Genomic DNA, 17,934 nt, shown 5'->3' with positions numbered 1-17,934 from the left:
ATTACTTTTTTCCCATGAACACATTAAAAACCCCAATGATGAACCCAATTTATTGAGATGCAAATGAATTAAGTTTGGTGTCCCAAGGGACACCCATCAGTTGCAAATCCATTCACTAGCATTAAAAAGGAATGTGGAGGATTATATTGTCATTACTCATGGGGTTTCAGTTTCACTTTCAGGAGATTGAATGGGGCCCACTTGGTTGATAGCAAAGAGGTCAAAGTGTACTTGCACTTTGGAAGTCAACATACGCAGAGGGCATGATGTATGGAAAGTGATCCAACACAAAACTCACCGGCAAGTGTACCGGGTCGCATCAAGTAATAATAACTCACATGAGTGAGGTCGATCCCACAGGGATTGAAGGATTGAGCAATTTTAGTTCAGTGGGTGATTTAGTCAAGCGAATCAAGCTTTGGTTGAGTGATTTGTGTTTAACAGAAAGTAAATGACAGTAAATGTAAAGGGGATAGGGAAAATTGCAGTAAAATAAAGAACAGAAGAGTAAAAGTGCAGAAACTTAAAGAGCAAGAAAGTAAATGACTGAAACTTAAAGTGCAAGAAACTTAAATTGCAGTAACTTAAATGGCAAGAAAGATAAATTGCTAGAAGATAAAAGGGAATTAAGGAGTGGGATTGCAAGATCTTAACAAAAGAAAAGTAAATTGCAGTAATGAAGATAGCAGAAATTGAATTGGATGCAAACAGAAATTTAAACAGCAAGGAAATTAAAGTGCAGTAAAGGTTCACAGAAGAACCAAAAGTGATCTCAGGATCCCCAGGGCTTAGGTAGCAGAGCCTAAAACCCAATTTCCTTCCCAGATCTAGATTCACTAAGCAATTGACAGAAAATTAAAGAAGAAGCAATTGAATAACAGAATTTGGATTGAATTATGCAGAAAATTAAAGGCAAAGAGCTTGAATGGGAATTGGGACAGAATTTCCCCAATTTCACACACCCAATACTCAGAAAACAGAAGAGTAGAATTGCCCAAGAGAAGTGAGGAAGGAGACTCTCCTTTGATCCTCTTAGTTCTCGGTCAAGTCTCTCAAGGAAGCTCGAAAGCAAGATGAAAGTAAAATTGCAAAGCCAAGGTAAAAGTGAAAATTCCAAAAATGAGCATAAAGGTAGCAAAAGGTAAAAATTCAAAAGTCCTAATTACATCAAACTAAGTCCTATTTATACACTTTCTATTCTTGGATTTTGGGATTTGGATGGGCTTTTGGATTGGTGAAGAAATGAATTCAAATTAAATTTTAATTTGAATTTTTGGCCCAAAATCCACTTCCAGGAGGCTGCCCTGCCCTTGTGGAGGGCAGGGCAGAAAATTGATGCATGGTGGTGTGATTTGGTGCGGCCTTGGTGCGTGTGGTGCGAAGGTTGGTGCGCCAGAGGCTGCCCTGCCCGTGCCAAGGGCAGGGCGGGAATGGATTGATGCGCCAGGGAGCGTTGAGCGCTCGGATGGTGCTGCCAGGGGGCGTTTGGCGTGCCAGGATGCGTGGGAGGCTGCCCTGCCCGCGCCAAGGGCAGGGCAGGATCGGTTTGGTGCGGCCAGAGAGGAACGCGCGCGCCAGGATCGTGCCAAGGAAGGAGTTGGTGCGCCAGGAAGTAATTTTGGTGCGCCAGGGAGCAAAGTTGGTGCGCCATTCAAATTTCTGCCCTGCCCGCGCCAAGGGCAGGGCAATGACCCTTCCTTCATGTCGTGGGTTCGATCCTGGGAGCTTGCAAACACGCCACTTTTTCTCTTGATTTCTTGGCACGCTAGTGTGTGTTAGAGCTTGGCTTCTTCATGGTCCCTTGTTCGAAACTTGTGGCTTGCATGGGTGTCATTTTCCTTGGATTTCTTTCCTCATGGAGCACGATCCTGCCCTCCACAAGGGCAGGGCAATGTTTTCTTCTCTTGGCTCCAAGGCACCATTTTGTGCTCTGCCTTTGAAGTGGGCAGGGCAGGGTTGCCTTGCTTGCTTGGTCACTTGATGCTGCCCTCCTAGAGAGCAGTCTGCCCTTGTGGAGGGCAAGGTTGCTTCCCCATTGCAATGCGGCACGCTTCCCCTTTCCTTTGCCACGCTTTTCTTTTCTTGCGTCACACTTCTTAGGCCACGCTTTTCATTTTCTTTTCTTTTCTTCACCTAAAATAAACCAAACAACCACTCAAAGTATCACTAAATTCAAGAGGCTTATAAATCAATTAAAATGCAATTAAAATTAGCTTAAACCTCATGATTTAACATTAATTTCATGGTGGTTGCTTGATTTAGAGAAGTTGTGCATTTTCACTCCAAATCACTTACTTAGGATGCAAGAAAGTGCATAAATGCTAACAAAACAAGTGAAATTAGCTTGAAAAATGGGTATATGATGACTTGTCATCACAACACCAAACTTAAACCTTGCTTGTCCCCAAGCAAGCATCAAAACCAAGAGAAAATGGAATGAATAAGACAAGTGTATATATCCTTATTATGCAGATATCAGAACTTGGTTTATGGAGCATTTATGCAGACAATGACACTCATTTATTGTTGCTGCTGCATAATACACATTTTGCATCAAACGTTTGCTAAACATGCTGTTATAAGACTTCACTTTTTACTCACTCCCTTGATAACTTTTCTTAGCTTACAAGGCTCAAACAAGCTTATTACTCTTTTATAGGTTGGGTGTCAAATGCTGCAGCATAGCCTTTGGCTTTATTTTCTTTTCTTTTACTCAACATCCTTCCACCACAGACACTTAGCTTGCTTAATTCTCCTTAGGATCATTGATGCCCAGCATCTCTTTGGATCACTAAGTGCTTTGTATCTGAGTTGCTCTTTATTGTGGATTTTCAATTGGTCATCCCAAATCAGTTGATCTAAGTGACCGGGTTTCAAAATACCCCTTAGAATTTACTCATCCAAGCAGATCTCAGTACAACAACACCACAGGCATTTGTCCTAAGGTTCAAACCATTGGTGTCCAACCTTTATTCTTTGTTTTTCTTGCCATTTTGGCTTTTTCTTTCTTTCTTTTCTTTCTGTTTTTGTTACCAAGGGTGTTTCATTCTTCATAAAAGTCTTTGTAACAGCAAGTTAACTTACAAGTAATGAGAATGATATTATGCAACACTTATTTGATGAGTTATGCATTTAATCAAACACATGTGCCACCACTAACTTCCATTCAAACTCAAGCAACATTGGATATTTTACTTTTCAATTCAAACCAAACTCTTTTATTTAGCATATGGGAAACAAGGCAATATTTAAAGCTAAGTGATGGATTCAAGCATTATGCAGACTTGACATTTTCCTAGCTTTTTATTAACCAACTAAAATGGAAGGCAGAGAACAGAAAATGCATAAATCAAAGGAAATAACTGATGGAGGCATATCATGTTTCAGACATGCATCTCCTTATTAGAGACATGAAAGAAGAAGTATGAAAGAACTTTGCCACCTTCTAATGGTCATGGCTGCTGCTTGATTCTCCCTTCTTCTTCTTTCTTTTCCATGTCTTGGAGTAGTCTTCGGCCTCTTCTCCAGGGCATCTTCTAGCCCAAACAGAATCTATGAGTCCTTTGAGCCCAAAAGTTTCCAATGTGCTGAAGGTTGATTCAGTGTGTTGACGAGATTTTGCTTGTTGCTTGGCTAAGAATTCAGGGCATTGCTCAAATGGCTTGATCTCAGGATTGAGTGTTGGCAAATTGTGGGTCAAGTACTCCAACCTTGCTTGCATGTTTTCATCATACTCCATTCTGTGTACGTGTCTGACTTCTCCCAAGGTATGATGAACATTCTTCCATTGATAGAGGTTGTGACTATATTCCGACGCTTTAGCTTGACTGAAATACAGCTTATCATATGATTCCTGGAATTCTTTGTATTGCTCTTTCTGTCCTTCAAGGATTTGTGCTTGAAATTCTTGCTGCTGAGTCATCATTTGTTGTTGCCATCTCTCCTGTTTTTCCTCCATTTGATGCTGCCAAGCTTATCGTGCTTCTTTTTCTTTCAAGAATTGCTCCATGAATTCAGGATGGGGCTCTAGATATCTCTCTTGGCCTTCTTGATTTTGGCCTAGTTCGGCCTGCATAAGTTGGTTTTGACCTTGTTGAGCCTGCATGAGCTGCTGAGATAATTCATCAATTGATCTTTGCAATTGGCTCATATCAATGGCTTCATAGGCTTGATTTCGTCCTTCCCCTCTTTGTGTTCTTCTTTGTCTTGGAGCTACTACCCCTGCTTGATCTTCTTCTTCATTAATTCCTTCCATGCTCTTTTTGGTAATCCATTTTCCCACCTTCACTTTTGTCATGTCCTCATCTTCAAAAATGACATTAGCTCTGTTACATAGCCTGAGGATGGTACTTGGATGTCCAAGGCCTTTTGACTTGCTTGTGCTATCGGCCATTTCTTGAATGCTGTCGGCTATGAGTTGTGCAACATTGATCTCTCCTCCATGCAATATGCAGTGTGTCAAGAGAGCTCTTTTGATTGTAACCCAAGAGGCATTTCCAGTAGGAAGAATAGATCTCCTCACTATTTCAAACCATCCTTTAGCCACTGGGGTGAGATTTACCCTCCTTATATGACTTGGAATCCCCTTTGAATCTCTCTCCCAATCTGCATTTTCCATGCATATCCCTTGTAGGATCTCATCAGGATTATTTTTTCGTTGCAATCTATCCTCATAACTAAGCTCTGGATAGGTGATGGTTCTCAACTTGAGAGCTCTTGTGATAGCAGCAGGGCTAAAACTCACTTCAACCCCTCTGACATAACTTGTGTAAGGAGCACTATTTTTGTTTTCTTTGGCAGCATTTGCATAGAACTCCTTGATCATTACTGCACTGATGTCAGTCAGGGGAGCACACAAGAGTTCCCATCGTCTTTCTCGAGTGATTTGCTTCATGATGGGGTATTCTCCTTCCCTCAAATCAAGGCCCTTCTCATAAATGATATTCTTTGCCACCATGAACCTATGATATCTCCCTTCATGAAATTGGGATCTAAATTTGGTTGCATCAAAGGTTGGGGGTTCGGTTATCATAGGCTCTTTTCCCGGCCTTCTTTGTGAGCTTGAGGAGGCCATTAGGATTAAAGTGAATAGAAGGAAGAAGTGAGAGTGGAAGAAGAAATATGTGTTGTGTATGGGGTAAACTTCGGTTCGGTTTAGATATGTGAGGAGAGGAAATTAAGTTGGTTTTGGGAAGTAGAAGAGAATATGATTTTGATGTGAAAATGGCTTGAATAAAGGAGAGTGTATGCCGTGTAGGTGCAACGGCTATTTATAGGCCATGTTTCTAAACTTCTCAACAAAACCACAATGAATGAATGAGGAGGGGACCGTGAGTTTTCATGAAGGGCTGAGATTGGTTTGCTCATTTAAAGAATGCATGGGATGGACGGCTTGCATGCATGGTTGAGGCTTGACAAGGATTCACCTCCCATTGGTTGCATGTATTTAAGTGTCCAAGAATGCATGCATGCAGATTTTGTTCCCCATGAACACGTTCTCCTAGGCACATGTGACCTCCCTCACATGGCTCCTCCTAGCCGTGGCCCTTCCTTGAGTTTTGTCTTAATCTTCTTCTCCTGCAAGAATCAAGATAGCTAGCCTTAGATCATTAATATGGCAGTTGGGAATTAATGTGCATTAAAGGAAATATCAAACGTCTATTATTATGAAAAATAATTTTTTTTTTTTTAGTAGTCAATTGTGTCCCTTAATTAAAGATGTTAAAGGTGGGTGAACACCAAACTTATCTTTTATTTAGGGAATGGCTTAGCAATTGCAAACCAATCTCACAATTGATGTATTTTTTAGAAGAAAATATTGATGTATGATTCCCTTGTCTGTATGGTTTTGAGTCCATGATTGGAAAATGATCCTCTGATTATGCAGACACCAAACTTAGTGTTTGGTCACATGCTTTATCAAAAGATTTATGCATATGCTCTGAAAGACAATCCTCTTCTCTGAACAATGAACTTGGGTGTGCCTTAAGGCACACCAAACTTAGAAGTTTGCCATATGCTTCAAAATGACATGTGCATTTGCCAGGCATGAAAATTCAAAACCATATTTAGAAGAGTCATAGCTTATTAAACAACAGAAATCTTAAACCATGGGTTGCCTCCCATGAAGCGCTCTTTTATTGTCATTAGCTTGACAGTAACCTCCCTTTAAGGTGGTTGATGCTGGTGATGTCTCAGCTTGTCACCTCTCACTGTCAGCTTTCTCTGAGTGCTTTGATGCTCAATTTCCATATGCTCAAGAGATAGAATTTGATTGATAGTGTAATAATCTTTTGCTCCCTGCTGTTGGTATATTAATTGCACCTTATCACCCTTAGAGAATCCTTCAGTTGGGATTTTCTTGTTCTTCCACCCTTTGTGAACTTTCTTCTTATTCTTCACCTTTTTCTTACTTGTTGTTCTTCCTTTCTTGGCAGTTACTTGAGTGGTGATGCTTTCCTTTTTGTTGATCACCCCTGCTTCTTTGTGAATCCCATTTTCTTCTTGTATCTGTTCGTTTACTTGTTCCACTTCCTTTTCAGTTGATTGCTTTGGAAGGAGATCATCACTTATTCTGCTTGTTTCTTCATCCATTTGGAATTCTGGGAAAACTTTCAGGATGATGCTCTCCTCATGCATCCTAAGGGTTAACTCTCCTTGCTCTATGTCCACAATGGCTCTAGCAGTGGCCAAGAATGGCCGACCTAGTATTATAGAGTCATTTCCATGTTCTGGAGAATCTAGGATCACAAAATCTGCCGGATAGATGAACTTGCCAACCTTAACTAAAAGGTTCTCAATCAGACCTTTAGGATAGACTATTGATTGATCCACCAATTCCAAAGTCATCTCTGTTGGTTTCATCTCCTCTATGCCAAGCTTTTTCACTAGATAATATGGGATCAGATTTATGCTTGCTCCTAGGTCGCACATCCCTTTGTTAATGAACAAGTTTCCAATAGTGCATGGTAAGAAGAAACCTCCAGGGTCATCAAGCTTGGGAGGAAGTCCCTTTTTGATGAGTGCACTGCATTCCTCACTAAGCATCATCGTTTCCTTCTCATTCCAATCTCTTTTTTTGTTGATGAGCTCCTTTAGAAACTTAGCATACAGGGGCATTTGCTCCAAAGCCTCTGCCAAAGGTATGTTAATCTCCAACTTCTTGAAAGTTTCAAGAAACTTGTGGAAGTGCTGGTCCTTTGTTTCCTTGTGAAATCTTTGAGGATAGGGTAGTGGTGGTGTTGAGCTCTTCACTACTTGATGTTGTTTTGGAATTGGTTCCTCCATGATTTGCTTGCCTTTCTTTGAATTCTGTGGCTTGTTATCTTCCTCTGTGAGCTTTTCTGAAGCACTCTTGCTTATCTTGTCTTGGTTGATGGTTTCATCCTTCTTTGTTGGCTCAGTGTTATTCTCCATAAGTTTCTTTGTTGCTTCTTGGCTACCATCTGTCAACACCCTTCCACTTCTCAGTTGCACCACTTTGCATTCTTCCTTTGGGTTGGGACTGGTATCACTAGGTAGTGAACTTGATGGCTTCTCAACAGAGATCTTCTTAGAGATTTGTCCAATCTGTCTTTCTAGGTTCTTCATGGAGGCTTCTTGATTTTTGTTTGTTAATTCTTGGCTCTTCATTAGTTTCTCCATGAGTACTTCTAGATTGGTAATTCTCTGTGAATCTTGTGTGATGGGTTGGTTTTGGGGTGTTGATGGATGAGGATAAGTGTTTTGGTTGGTAGGATAGTTATTGGTTGGATATTGGTTAGAATTTGGGTAGTTGTTTTGTGGTTTTCTGTATGAGTTTTGGTTAGTGTTTGGCTGGGAGTTGTGGTTTGTGTTTTTCCAATTGTTTTGGCTTGTGTTTCTTTGCCATGGTTGTTGGTTTTGGTTGTGGTTGTCTCCCCATCTAAGGTTGGGATGGTTCTTCCAAGATGGATTGTAGGTATCACCATAAACTTCATTTGTTCCAGGATTTTGGTTGTGCATGTATTGGACTTGCTCTTGTTGTTGCTCTTCTTGAGTTTCTTCACTTTGCACCCAAGTGGTTGGAGGTTGGCTTGTGGTGCTCACTGCTGCCACTTGCAAGCCATCAATTCTCTTAGCCATTTGTTCAAATTGTTGTTGAATCTGCTGTTGCATCATCTTGTTTTGAGCTAAGATTGAATCAACTCCTTCTAACTCCATGACTCCTCTTCTCTGTGATGGTTGGCGTTGTCTTTGATGAGCAAAGAAATATTGGTTGTTGGCCACCATCTCAATAAGGTTTTGAGCTTCCTCTGTGGTCTTCATGCGTTGTAGAGAGCCTCCGGCAGAGTGATCAAGAGCTTCTTGAGCTTTAAGAGTGAGACCTTCATAGAAGTTTTGCAACTTATCCCACTCAGTGAACATCTCTGGTGGGCACTTCCTCAATAGAGCCTTATATCTCTCCCATGCTTCATATAAGTTCTCGGCCTCCAATTGAGTGAATGTTTGAACCTCTGTCTTCAACCTTAGAACTCTTTGAGGGGGGTAGAATTTGGCAAGAAACTTGCTCACCAAGTCATCCCAAGTGTTGATGCTTTCTTTTGGAAAAGTCTCTAGCCATTGGGTTGCTTTGTCCCTGAGAGAGAATGGGAAGAGCAGCAGCTTGTAGCTATCAGGGGGCACACCATTTGTCTTCACTGTGTCACAGATTCTCAAGAAAGTGGACAAATGTTGGTTTGGATCCTCCAAAGGTCCTCCTCCAAAAGAACAATTGTTTTGCACTAGAGTGATGAGCTGTGGCTTGAGTTCAAAGTTGTTTGCATTGACATTGGGAGGAAGAATGCTACTCCCACAATGCCTAGCATTTGCAAATGTGTATGAGGCCAAAACTCTTCTCTGTTGGTTATTGTTGGCTCCTCCTCCTGGTTGACTGGTATCCCCTTCCATTTCTTGGAATTCTTCTTCAGATTCCTCTTCAGATTCTTCTTCTTCCCCAACAATGAACTTCCCTCTTTCAGCTCTTCTTATTCTCCGAAGAGTCCTTGGATCAATTTCAGAGATAATAGGAGAGGATCTCCCTATACCTGACATACAAACACACAGCAATAAACACACTAACCCAGAAAGCCAATGAAACTTCAATCTATTGCTAGAATGAGGTTTCGGTTAGTTTAAGCAAAAACACAAACAATTAGTATGTTAGTGAGGGTTAGAGTAACAGTAAAAGAAAAAGTGCTTAATCTAGACCTCTACTTCACTTAATCATTGTCAATCTATTTCAATCCCCGGCAACGGCGCCAAAAACTTGATGTATGGAAAGTGATCCAACACAAAACTCACCGGCAAGTGTACCGGGTCGCATCAAGTAATAATAACTCACATGAGTGAGGTCGATCCCACAGGGATTGAAGGATTGAGCAATTTTAGTTCAGTGGGTGATTTAGTCAAGCGAATCAAGCTTTGGTTGAGTGATTTGTGTTTAACAGAAAGTAAATGACAGTAAATGTAAAGGGGATAGGGAAAATTGCAGTAAAATAAAGAACAGAAGAGTAAAAGTGCAGAAACTTAAAGAGCAAGAAAGTAAATGACTGAAACTTAAAGTGCAAGAAACTTAAATTGCAGTAACTTAAATGGCAAGAAAGATAAATTGCTAGAAGATAAAAGGGAATTAAGGAGTGGGATTGCAAGATCTTAACAAAAGAAAAGTAAATTGCAGTAATGAAGATAGCAGAAATTGAATTGGATGCAAACAGAAATTTAAACAGCAAGGAAATTAAAGTGCAGTAAAGGTTCACAGAAGAACCAAAAGTGATCTCAGGATCCCCAGGGCTTAGGTAGCAGAGCCTAAAACCCAATTTCCTTCCCAGATCTAGATTCACTAAGCAATTGACAGAAAATTAAAGAAGAAGCAATTGAATAACAGAATTTGGATTGAATTATGCAGAAAATTAAAGGCAAAGAGCTTGAATGGGAATTGGGACAGAATTTCCCCAATTTCACACACCCAATACTCAGAAAACAGAAGAGTAGAATTGCCCAAGAGAAGTGAGGAAGGAGACTCTCCTTTGATCCTCTTAGTTCTCGGTCAAGTCTCTCAAGGAAGCTCGAAAGCAAGATGAAAGTAAAATTGCAAAGCCAAGGTAAAAGTGAAAATTCCAAAAATGAGCATAAAGGTAGCAAAAGGTAAAAATTCAAAAGTCCTAATTACATCAAACTAAGTCCTATTTATACACTTTCTATTCTTGGATTTTGGGATTTGGATGGGCTTTTGGATTGGTGAAGAAATGAATTCAAATTAATTTTTAATTTGAATTTTTGGCCCAAAATCCACTTCCAGGAGGCTGCCCTGCCCTTGTGGAGGGCAGGGCAGAAAATTGATGCATGGTGGTGTGATTTGGTGCGGCCTTGGTGCGTGTGGTGCGAAGGTTGGTGCGCCAGAGGCTGCCCTGCCCGTGCCAAGGGCAGGGCGGGAATGGATTGATGCGCCAGGGAGCGTTGAGCGCTCGGATGGTGCTGCCAGGGGGCGTTTGGCGTGCCAGGATGCGTGGGAGGCTGCCCTGCCCGCGCCAAGGGCAGGGCAGGATCGGTTTGGTGCGGCCAGAGAGGAACGCGCGCGCCAGGATCGTGCCAAGGAAGGAGTTGGTGCGCCAGGAAGTAATTTTGGTGCGCCAGGGAGCAAAGTTGGTGCGCCATTCAAATTTCTGCCCTGCCCGCGCCAAGGGCAGGGCAATGACCCTTCCTTCATGTCGTGGGTTCGATCCTGGGAGCTTGCAAACACGCCACTTTTTCTCTTGATTTCTTGGCACGCTAGTGTGTGTTAGAGCTTGGCTTCTTCATGGTCCCTTGTTCGAAACTTGTGGCTTGCATGGGTGTCATTTTCCTTGGATTTCTTTCCTCATGGAGCACGATCCTGCCCTCCACAAGGGCAGGGCAATGTTTTCTTCTCTTAGCTCCAAGGCACCATTTTGTGCTCTGCCTTTGAAGTGGGCAGGGCAGGGTTGCCTTGCTTGCTTGGTCACTTGATGCTGCCCTCCTAGAGAGCAGTCTGCCCTTGTGGAGGGCAAGGTTGCTTCCCCATTGCAATGCGGCACGCTTACCCTTTCCTTTGCCACGCTTTTCTTTTCTTGCGTCACACTTCTTAGGCCACGCTTTTCATTTTCTTTTCTTTTCTTCACCTAAAATAAACCAAACAACCACTCAAAGTATCACTAAATTCAAGAGGCTTATAAATCAATTAAAATGCAATTAAAATTAGCTTAAACCTCATGATTTAACATTAATTTCATGGTGGTTGCTTGATTTAGAGAAGTTGTGCATTTTCACTCCAAATCACTTACTTAGGATGCAAGAAAGTGCATAAATGCTAACAAAACAAGTGAAATTAGCTTGAAAAATGGGTATATGATGACTTGTCATCAGGGCACATTGGGATAAGGATTGGCACCTCTTCCTACGTTAGGTGCCACTCCCCAAGTGGGAAAATATTGAATTCTCTTCCTTTCCCATCATTCGAACCACACTCTCACCGCTATAAAAACCTCACTTCCCCATCTCCCTCCCACTTCAAACCCCTTCCCACACATGATAGAAACTCACACAGACCTTTCTTTCTCTCTTCTCTTTTCTCTTTTCATCCCATTTCTCTCTATCTTTCTACTTGATTGGGACAATCTAGTCCTAAGTTTGGTGTTGAAGCAAAACTTTTGTTTTGCTTGTGTTTCTTTGCAATACTCTATAACTATCTCAGAACCTTTAAAAATACACACACACTCTCTCTCTCTCCATCCAATGGCACCACCAAGGTCCTCAGCCTCAAAGAAAAGAAAGACCAAAGAACCAACTTCTGGTTCCTCAAGCTCAACCTTCAATTAATACAAATTCCTCTCCGCATTCAACCAAAACCAATTCTATGGTTGGGTGAGTGAGAGGGAGATCATCCCAGAGGTTGGTTTCCAACTGGGAAGGAATGAGCACCATGAGATCAACATTGTGATTAACAACAGGGGATGGGCACTCTTTTGTAACCCACCAAGGAAAGTGGTGGAAGGCGTGGTAAGGGAATTTTATGCAAACACCGTGCCACAACTAGGGCAAGATTATGGGTACATTAGCTATGTGAGAGGGAAGTCGATTGACTATAGTCCCTCTAACATAGAAAAGGTGCTGATGGTGAAGAGGACAAATTCCATTCAGAGTTATGAGGAGAGGATGAAGCAACCAGACCTAGAATTTGATGAAATCCTTAACGAAATTTGTGTACTAAATGTGCAGTGGATCAATGACAAAGATGGGAAACCCAACTAGCTGAGAAGAAGGGACTTGAGCCCCCAAGTTAGGGGGTGGCTAGACTTTGTGAGAAGATCCTTGATTCCTACATCCAACACCTCCGAGGTGACCAAGGAGAGAGCTGTGCTCATATACAGCATTATAAAAGGAGAGAATGTAAATGTTGAGGAGTTAATTGCCAACAACATCAACAAGATATTGAAGAGCACTAATGAAAGCACAAGGTTGGCATTCTCCAGCATTATACAAGAGCTATGTGATGATGCTGGAGTTGAGAAAGTTATTGATGAGGTGCTAGTGAAGCAAGACAAGCCTATAACTGCCAAGAAAATGGCCAAGGTGTTGGCTGTCAACCCACTTCAGAGGGCCAGAGAGCATAGAGCTCATGCTCATGTGCCACAACAGCAACAACAAGAAGAAGAAGAGGCTGAGGAGCAACCATATTTCCTGGCGCTTCAACCACCACAATATTAACAATACCAGCAATTTCAATAATTTCCTAAAGGAGTAAACTGGGAGCAGCTGCAAGGAGACGTGCATCAAATGAAGGGAGATTTGCATCAATTGAGGGAGGATGTCAAACAATTTCAAAATAGCCAAAGGGAGCAATGGAACCAAGTGAATGAGAACATACAAAACCTCCAAGGAAGCTTTGAGCAAGCAAGGAAGGAGCAGCAAGAGGAGTTCGACTAGGGAGAGGTGCGAAGTGCACTCGACAAAGTAACAGAGCAGAACAAATGGCAGCAGAGGAACCTCGCTGAGTTCAGGCATCTTTATGATGCCCGAACCATTTCAAGGAGGCAATACGATATCAACACACAAGCAAAGCTGAATCACTTGTGTAATGCTGTGGCCGCTCTTAACCCCGGATACCCAATATTCATGCAAGGACTGGAGGAATTGAGTGCTAGACAAGAGGAGATCCTAGCTAAGCACAAGGAGGATGAAAGAAATTATATGGTAAGGCTGGGATTTGGAAGCCCAAGGACAAGAAAGTACAAGAAGGATCCTCCCAAAAGGGTGAAGATGACTCCTCCCCCTCCAAGAAGAAAGACAAGGGCAAAGGGCCAATGAACTAAAGTTGAAGCTGCAAGGTTGTTGAGTTCCATGGTTGACATTTTCCAAATTTCTGAATTCTGTTTAAATTCTTATCTATCTACTTTACTTTATGTTTGAGAATAATTAGTAATGCTAGGATAGTTTATGTTTTATGTTTAGTTCTTTATTACTTGAAGTCTTCTGTAAGTCCCTTGATATGGAAGAAAAAAAATGCAACGTTAACTTTAGTCTTTTTCAGCATCAATAAAGTGTAGTTTGTCTCCATAAGAGTTGTTGTGAGTTGTGCAAGAACAAGAGTAAATGATACTAAGACCAAGAAAGCTCTTTCAAAGAACTAAGAAACAAAAGACTAAGTGTAAAACCTTGAATGAACTAAAAAGAAAATGAGTCATGAAAGGCAACTAGTCCTAGAAGGCATGACAAGTAGAGGTTGAGGGGTGTTCCTTGAATATCTATAGAACCAAGAATTAGTAAGCAACAAAGACCTAAGGCTCTGAGCATCAACTACTAGGAAGAAAAGAGAAACATTGAAAAACTCAAAAGAGTTAGAGACCCTAGTAGATGCTTGTGATGAAGATGTGTCAAGAAGAGGCCTGGGCAAGTAAATTCTCAGGGGTGTTTCAATACCTAACACCCTAAAGCCAATTGGTTTGGGAGTGTTGATTGAAAGCCTAACTAAAGGGTTGTCTTGAGACAAAACACTTAGAGTCGTGGTCAATGAACAGAAAAGAAGCAAACCCAAAAATATAATGAGCTAACTCTTACTACTTCAAGGTGACAATCAATGAAAAGGACCCCTGAGGCACATACTTGGAAGAACCCTCAAGGATCTAGGGACTCTTTGTGACATTCAAAGCATTCATGCATGTCTTGAACACTTAGTCCCATTATTAGTTATATTGCATCCATTCAAGGTCAAGTCTCAATTCACAAAAAGACCACTCACATTGATTTGCTTGGGACAAGCAAAGCTTAAGTTTGGTGTTGTGATGACTTACATCATCTACCCTTTTTCTTGCATAAAAAGGACCATAAAAGAGGCATAATCTCATTTGATCATTGCAATTCATGCCTTAATTGATGAATATCATAGTACATTGCTTTGAAAAGAGTTTGTGTTGAATTTCAGGCGAAAAAACATCAAAAATGGGAAAGAAACAACTAAACAAGTGGGCGTGTGAAGCAGGCGTGCCACTTGGAACAAACGCCACAAAAATGTATTGGTGTGGCACGCTAGAAGCTGGGCGTGGCACCCTGGTACAACATTCCAAAGAGCAACAATGAAGACCATCAAAGGGGCGTGGCACGCCAATTACCTAGAAGAGTCATCACTAGGGTGTGCCACTTTGCATCGAAGACGTGGCACGCCAGTTCCAGAATTCACTAGGGCGTGCCACTTTGTATCGAAGGCGTGGCACGCCAGTTCCAGAATCTACTTGGGCGTACCACTTAAGGATCAAGGCGTGGCACGCCAAGCCTAAGAAACCCACAATTGAATGGGCGTGCCACTTGAGCAACATGGTGTGGCATGCTGGTACAAGAATCCAGAGAAGGAGTTGAAGGCTAATGAGGTTTGGGCGTGCCACGTGAGCAACCAGGCGTGGCACGCCAATGAACAAGAAGGCAAAGGAAAAAGCTGGGCGTGCCACTTGGTGTCGAAGGCGTGGCACGCCAGCTCAAGAAGTCTCACTAAGGCGTGCCACTTGAATGATCAGGTGTGGCATGCCAGCACTGAACGAAGCCAAACAAAGCTGGGCGTGCCATTTGGTATTGAAGGCATGGCACGCTAGCTCAATTGTCCCACTTTGGCATGCTACTTGAACGTCCAGGCGTGGCACGCCAACCTTTGGAACCAAGGCAAGTGAAGGGCATGGCACGCTAGTCTCATGGCATGGAACGCTGATAGTGTTTTCCAGAGGAAGAGATAAAGGGCCAAATGAACTGGGCGTGCCACTTGGATGATGAGCCGTGGCACGCCAGCAAGAGGATGAAGCATTTAGAGGGGCGTGGCATGCCAGACCCTGGGCATGCCACGCTGGTACAAGTTTCCAGAAGCATGAAGATGTGGAAAATGGCCTGGGCGTGCCACTTGGTGTCGAAGGCATGGCACGCCAAGCTACTTGAGGACTTTAAAATGCCCTAGGCATGTCACTTTGGCTCGAAGGTGTGGCACGCTAGGGATGTGATAGAGGAAGGCGTGCCACTTGGAGGGTGAGGCGTGGCATGCCAAGATTGAAACGAAGAGAGCGTGACACGCCAGGGGAGCGCCAGTCACACGCCAGCTGGAAGATCACGTTTGTTGAGTTTCGTTTCCCTCCAAATTGTAATTTTCTTTTCACTTTTGTAATTTCTTTTATTTCTAGATCTAGGAGTAGTATAAATACCCTTGGAAGTATTGGAAACACACACGGAGACGCAGATCACTATCTCAAGGGGATTGTAGAGTTTTAGTTTTGAATTCACTTTTTCACTTTTTACACTTCATCTCTTCCATCTTTTGTACTTTCTTTCTGAGCTATGAGTAGCTAAATTCCCTCTCATTGAGAGAAGGAGCTCTATTGTACTTGATGGATTAATGATAGTGAATTTCTTCTTCTCTTCATCTTCTCTTTGATTTGCTAGAAGGAATTTCGATTTTCATGCTTAGTGTTCAATCATCTTGGAAAAGAGATTGAATGCAAAATGGGTTTCATGGGAACTTTGGAAAAGGAAACATGAAACGATGTTAGAAATCCTTTCTCACACTTGAGTAGAATCTGGGTTTTGGTGTTTGGATATGGTGACATATAATCCTCCCTCTACCTGGACCTACAAGGATGTGTGGTATAATCAGGGACCAAACATATCTCTCTTCATGAGCAATTAGACCAAGAAATTGGCTATTGATCAAGATCTGAGAGATTGAGTCACCAAGGGATTGGGGCTCAATCAATCATGATTGCCAAGAGGTCAATGAGTTGCATGATTGAAGAGGATATAAGCTGGATTTAATCTAAAGAGACAATATCTCCTGATCTCAATGAATTCCCTCACTCTTATCTCTCCCATTCTTTTATAGCTTTCATTTACATTCTACAAATTCCCACTCCCTTTTACATTCTTGCTATTTCTATTTTTGCACTTTATTGCTTTCCTTTATTCTTTTGCCATTTATGTTTCCGCCATTTATGATTATGCACTTACAACTTATTCTGTTTAAGCTTGACTAATTCTCCAATTAATTAAAATTGTTCAAATCTACCAATCTCTGTGGATACGATCCCACTCTACTGTGGGTTATTACTTGAGGATAATTTTGGTGCGCTTGCCAAAGAGTGGAATCATCAATTTTATTGGGAGGGGAGTGAATCCGAACTCATCAAATGGTAATAGGAAGTTCAGTGGAATCTCTATGGTCTCTAGATGAGCCTCAGATTCCTTTGGTTCCTCAATAGGGAACTCCTTGTTGGCCAGTGGACGTCCCATGAGGTCTTCCTCACTGGGAATCACTGACTTTCCCTCCTCTACAGGTTCGGCCATGTTGGACGTGTAGATGGCCTTGCACTCTCTTTTTGGATTCTCTTCTGTATTGCTTGGGAGAGTACTAGGAGGAGTTCAGTAACTCGTTTACTCAGCTGAGTCACTTGTGCCTCCAATTTTCTGATGGAGGACCGTGCCTCAGTCATGAAACTGAGAGTGGCCTTAGATAGATCAGAGACTATGTTTGCTAAGCCAGATAGGCTCTGCTCAGAATTCTCTGTCTGTTGCTGAGAAGATGATGGAAAAAGTTTGCTATTGCCAAACCTATTTCTCCCACCATTATTGTTATTGAAGCCTTGTTGAGGCTTCTATTGATCATTCCATAAGAAATTTGGATGATTCTTCCATGAAGGATTATGGGTGTTTCCATAGGATTCTCCCATGTAATTCACCTCTTCCATTGCATGATTCTAAGTGTCATAAGCTTCTCCTTCAGAGGAGGCTTCTTTAGCACTGCCGGATGCAGCTTGCAATCCAGTCAGATTCTGAGAAATCATATTGACTTGCTAAGTCAATATTTTGTTCTGAGTCAAGATGGCATTCAGAGTATCAGTCTCAAGAATTCCTTTCTTTTGAGTCATCCCATTATTCACAGGATTTCTTTCAGAAGTGTACCTGAATTGGTTATTTGTAACCATCTCAATGAGTTCCTGGGCTTCTGCAGGCATTTTCAGATGAAGGGATCCACCAGTAGAATGATCCAGTGACATCTTTGACATTTCAGACAGACCATCATAGAATATACATACCATGCTCCATTCTGGAAACATGTCAGAAGGACACCTTTTGGTTAATTGCTTGTATCTTTCCCAAGCTTCATAGAGGGATTTACCTTCCTTCTGTCTGAAGGTTTGGACGTCCACTCTGAGCTTACTCATCTTTTGAGGTGGAAAGAATTTGGTCAAGAAGGCATTGACCAGCTTGTCCCAAGAGTTCAGGCTTTCTCTAGGTTGTGAGTCCAACTATGTTCTAGCTCTGTCTCTTACAGCAAAGGGGAAAAGCATAAGTCTGTAGACCATGGGATCAACCCCATTGGTCTTAACAATATCACAAATCTACAAGAATTCAGATAAGAATTGATGAGGATCTTCTGATGGAAGTCCATGAAAC

General features: G+C 42.0%; 1 non-coding gene across 1 annotated transcript; it reads left to right on the top strand.

The window, feature by feature from the left end:
- The first annotated feature begins 17,592 nt into the window (after positions 1–17,592).
- LOC112804337 (small nucleolar RNA R71) lies at positions 17,593–17,696 on the top strand. Its single transcript, XR_003202947.1, has one exon. It is a non-coding gene; the product is annotated as a small nucleolar RNA R71 (small nucleolar RNA).
- The last annotated feature ends 238 nt before the right edge of the window (positions 17,697–17,934 follow it).

This window comes from Arachis hypogaea, chromosome 5 (assembly GCF_003086295.3).
Source record: "Arachis hypogaea cultivar Tifrunner chromosome 5, arahy.Tifrunner.gnm2.J5K5, whole genome shotgun sequence".
NCBI lineage: Eukaryota > Viridiplantae > Streptophyta > Magnoliopsida > Fabales > Fabaceae > Arachis > Arachis hypogaea.
This window is presented reverse-complemented; position numbering and strand designations above follow the sequence as displayed.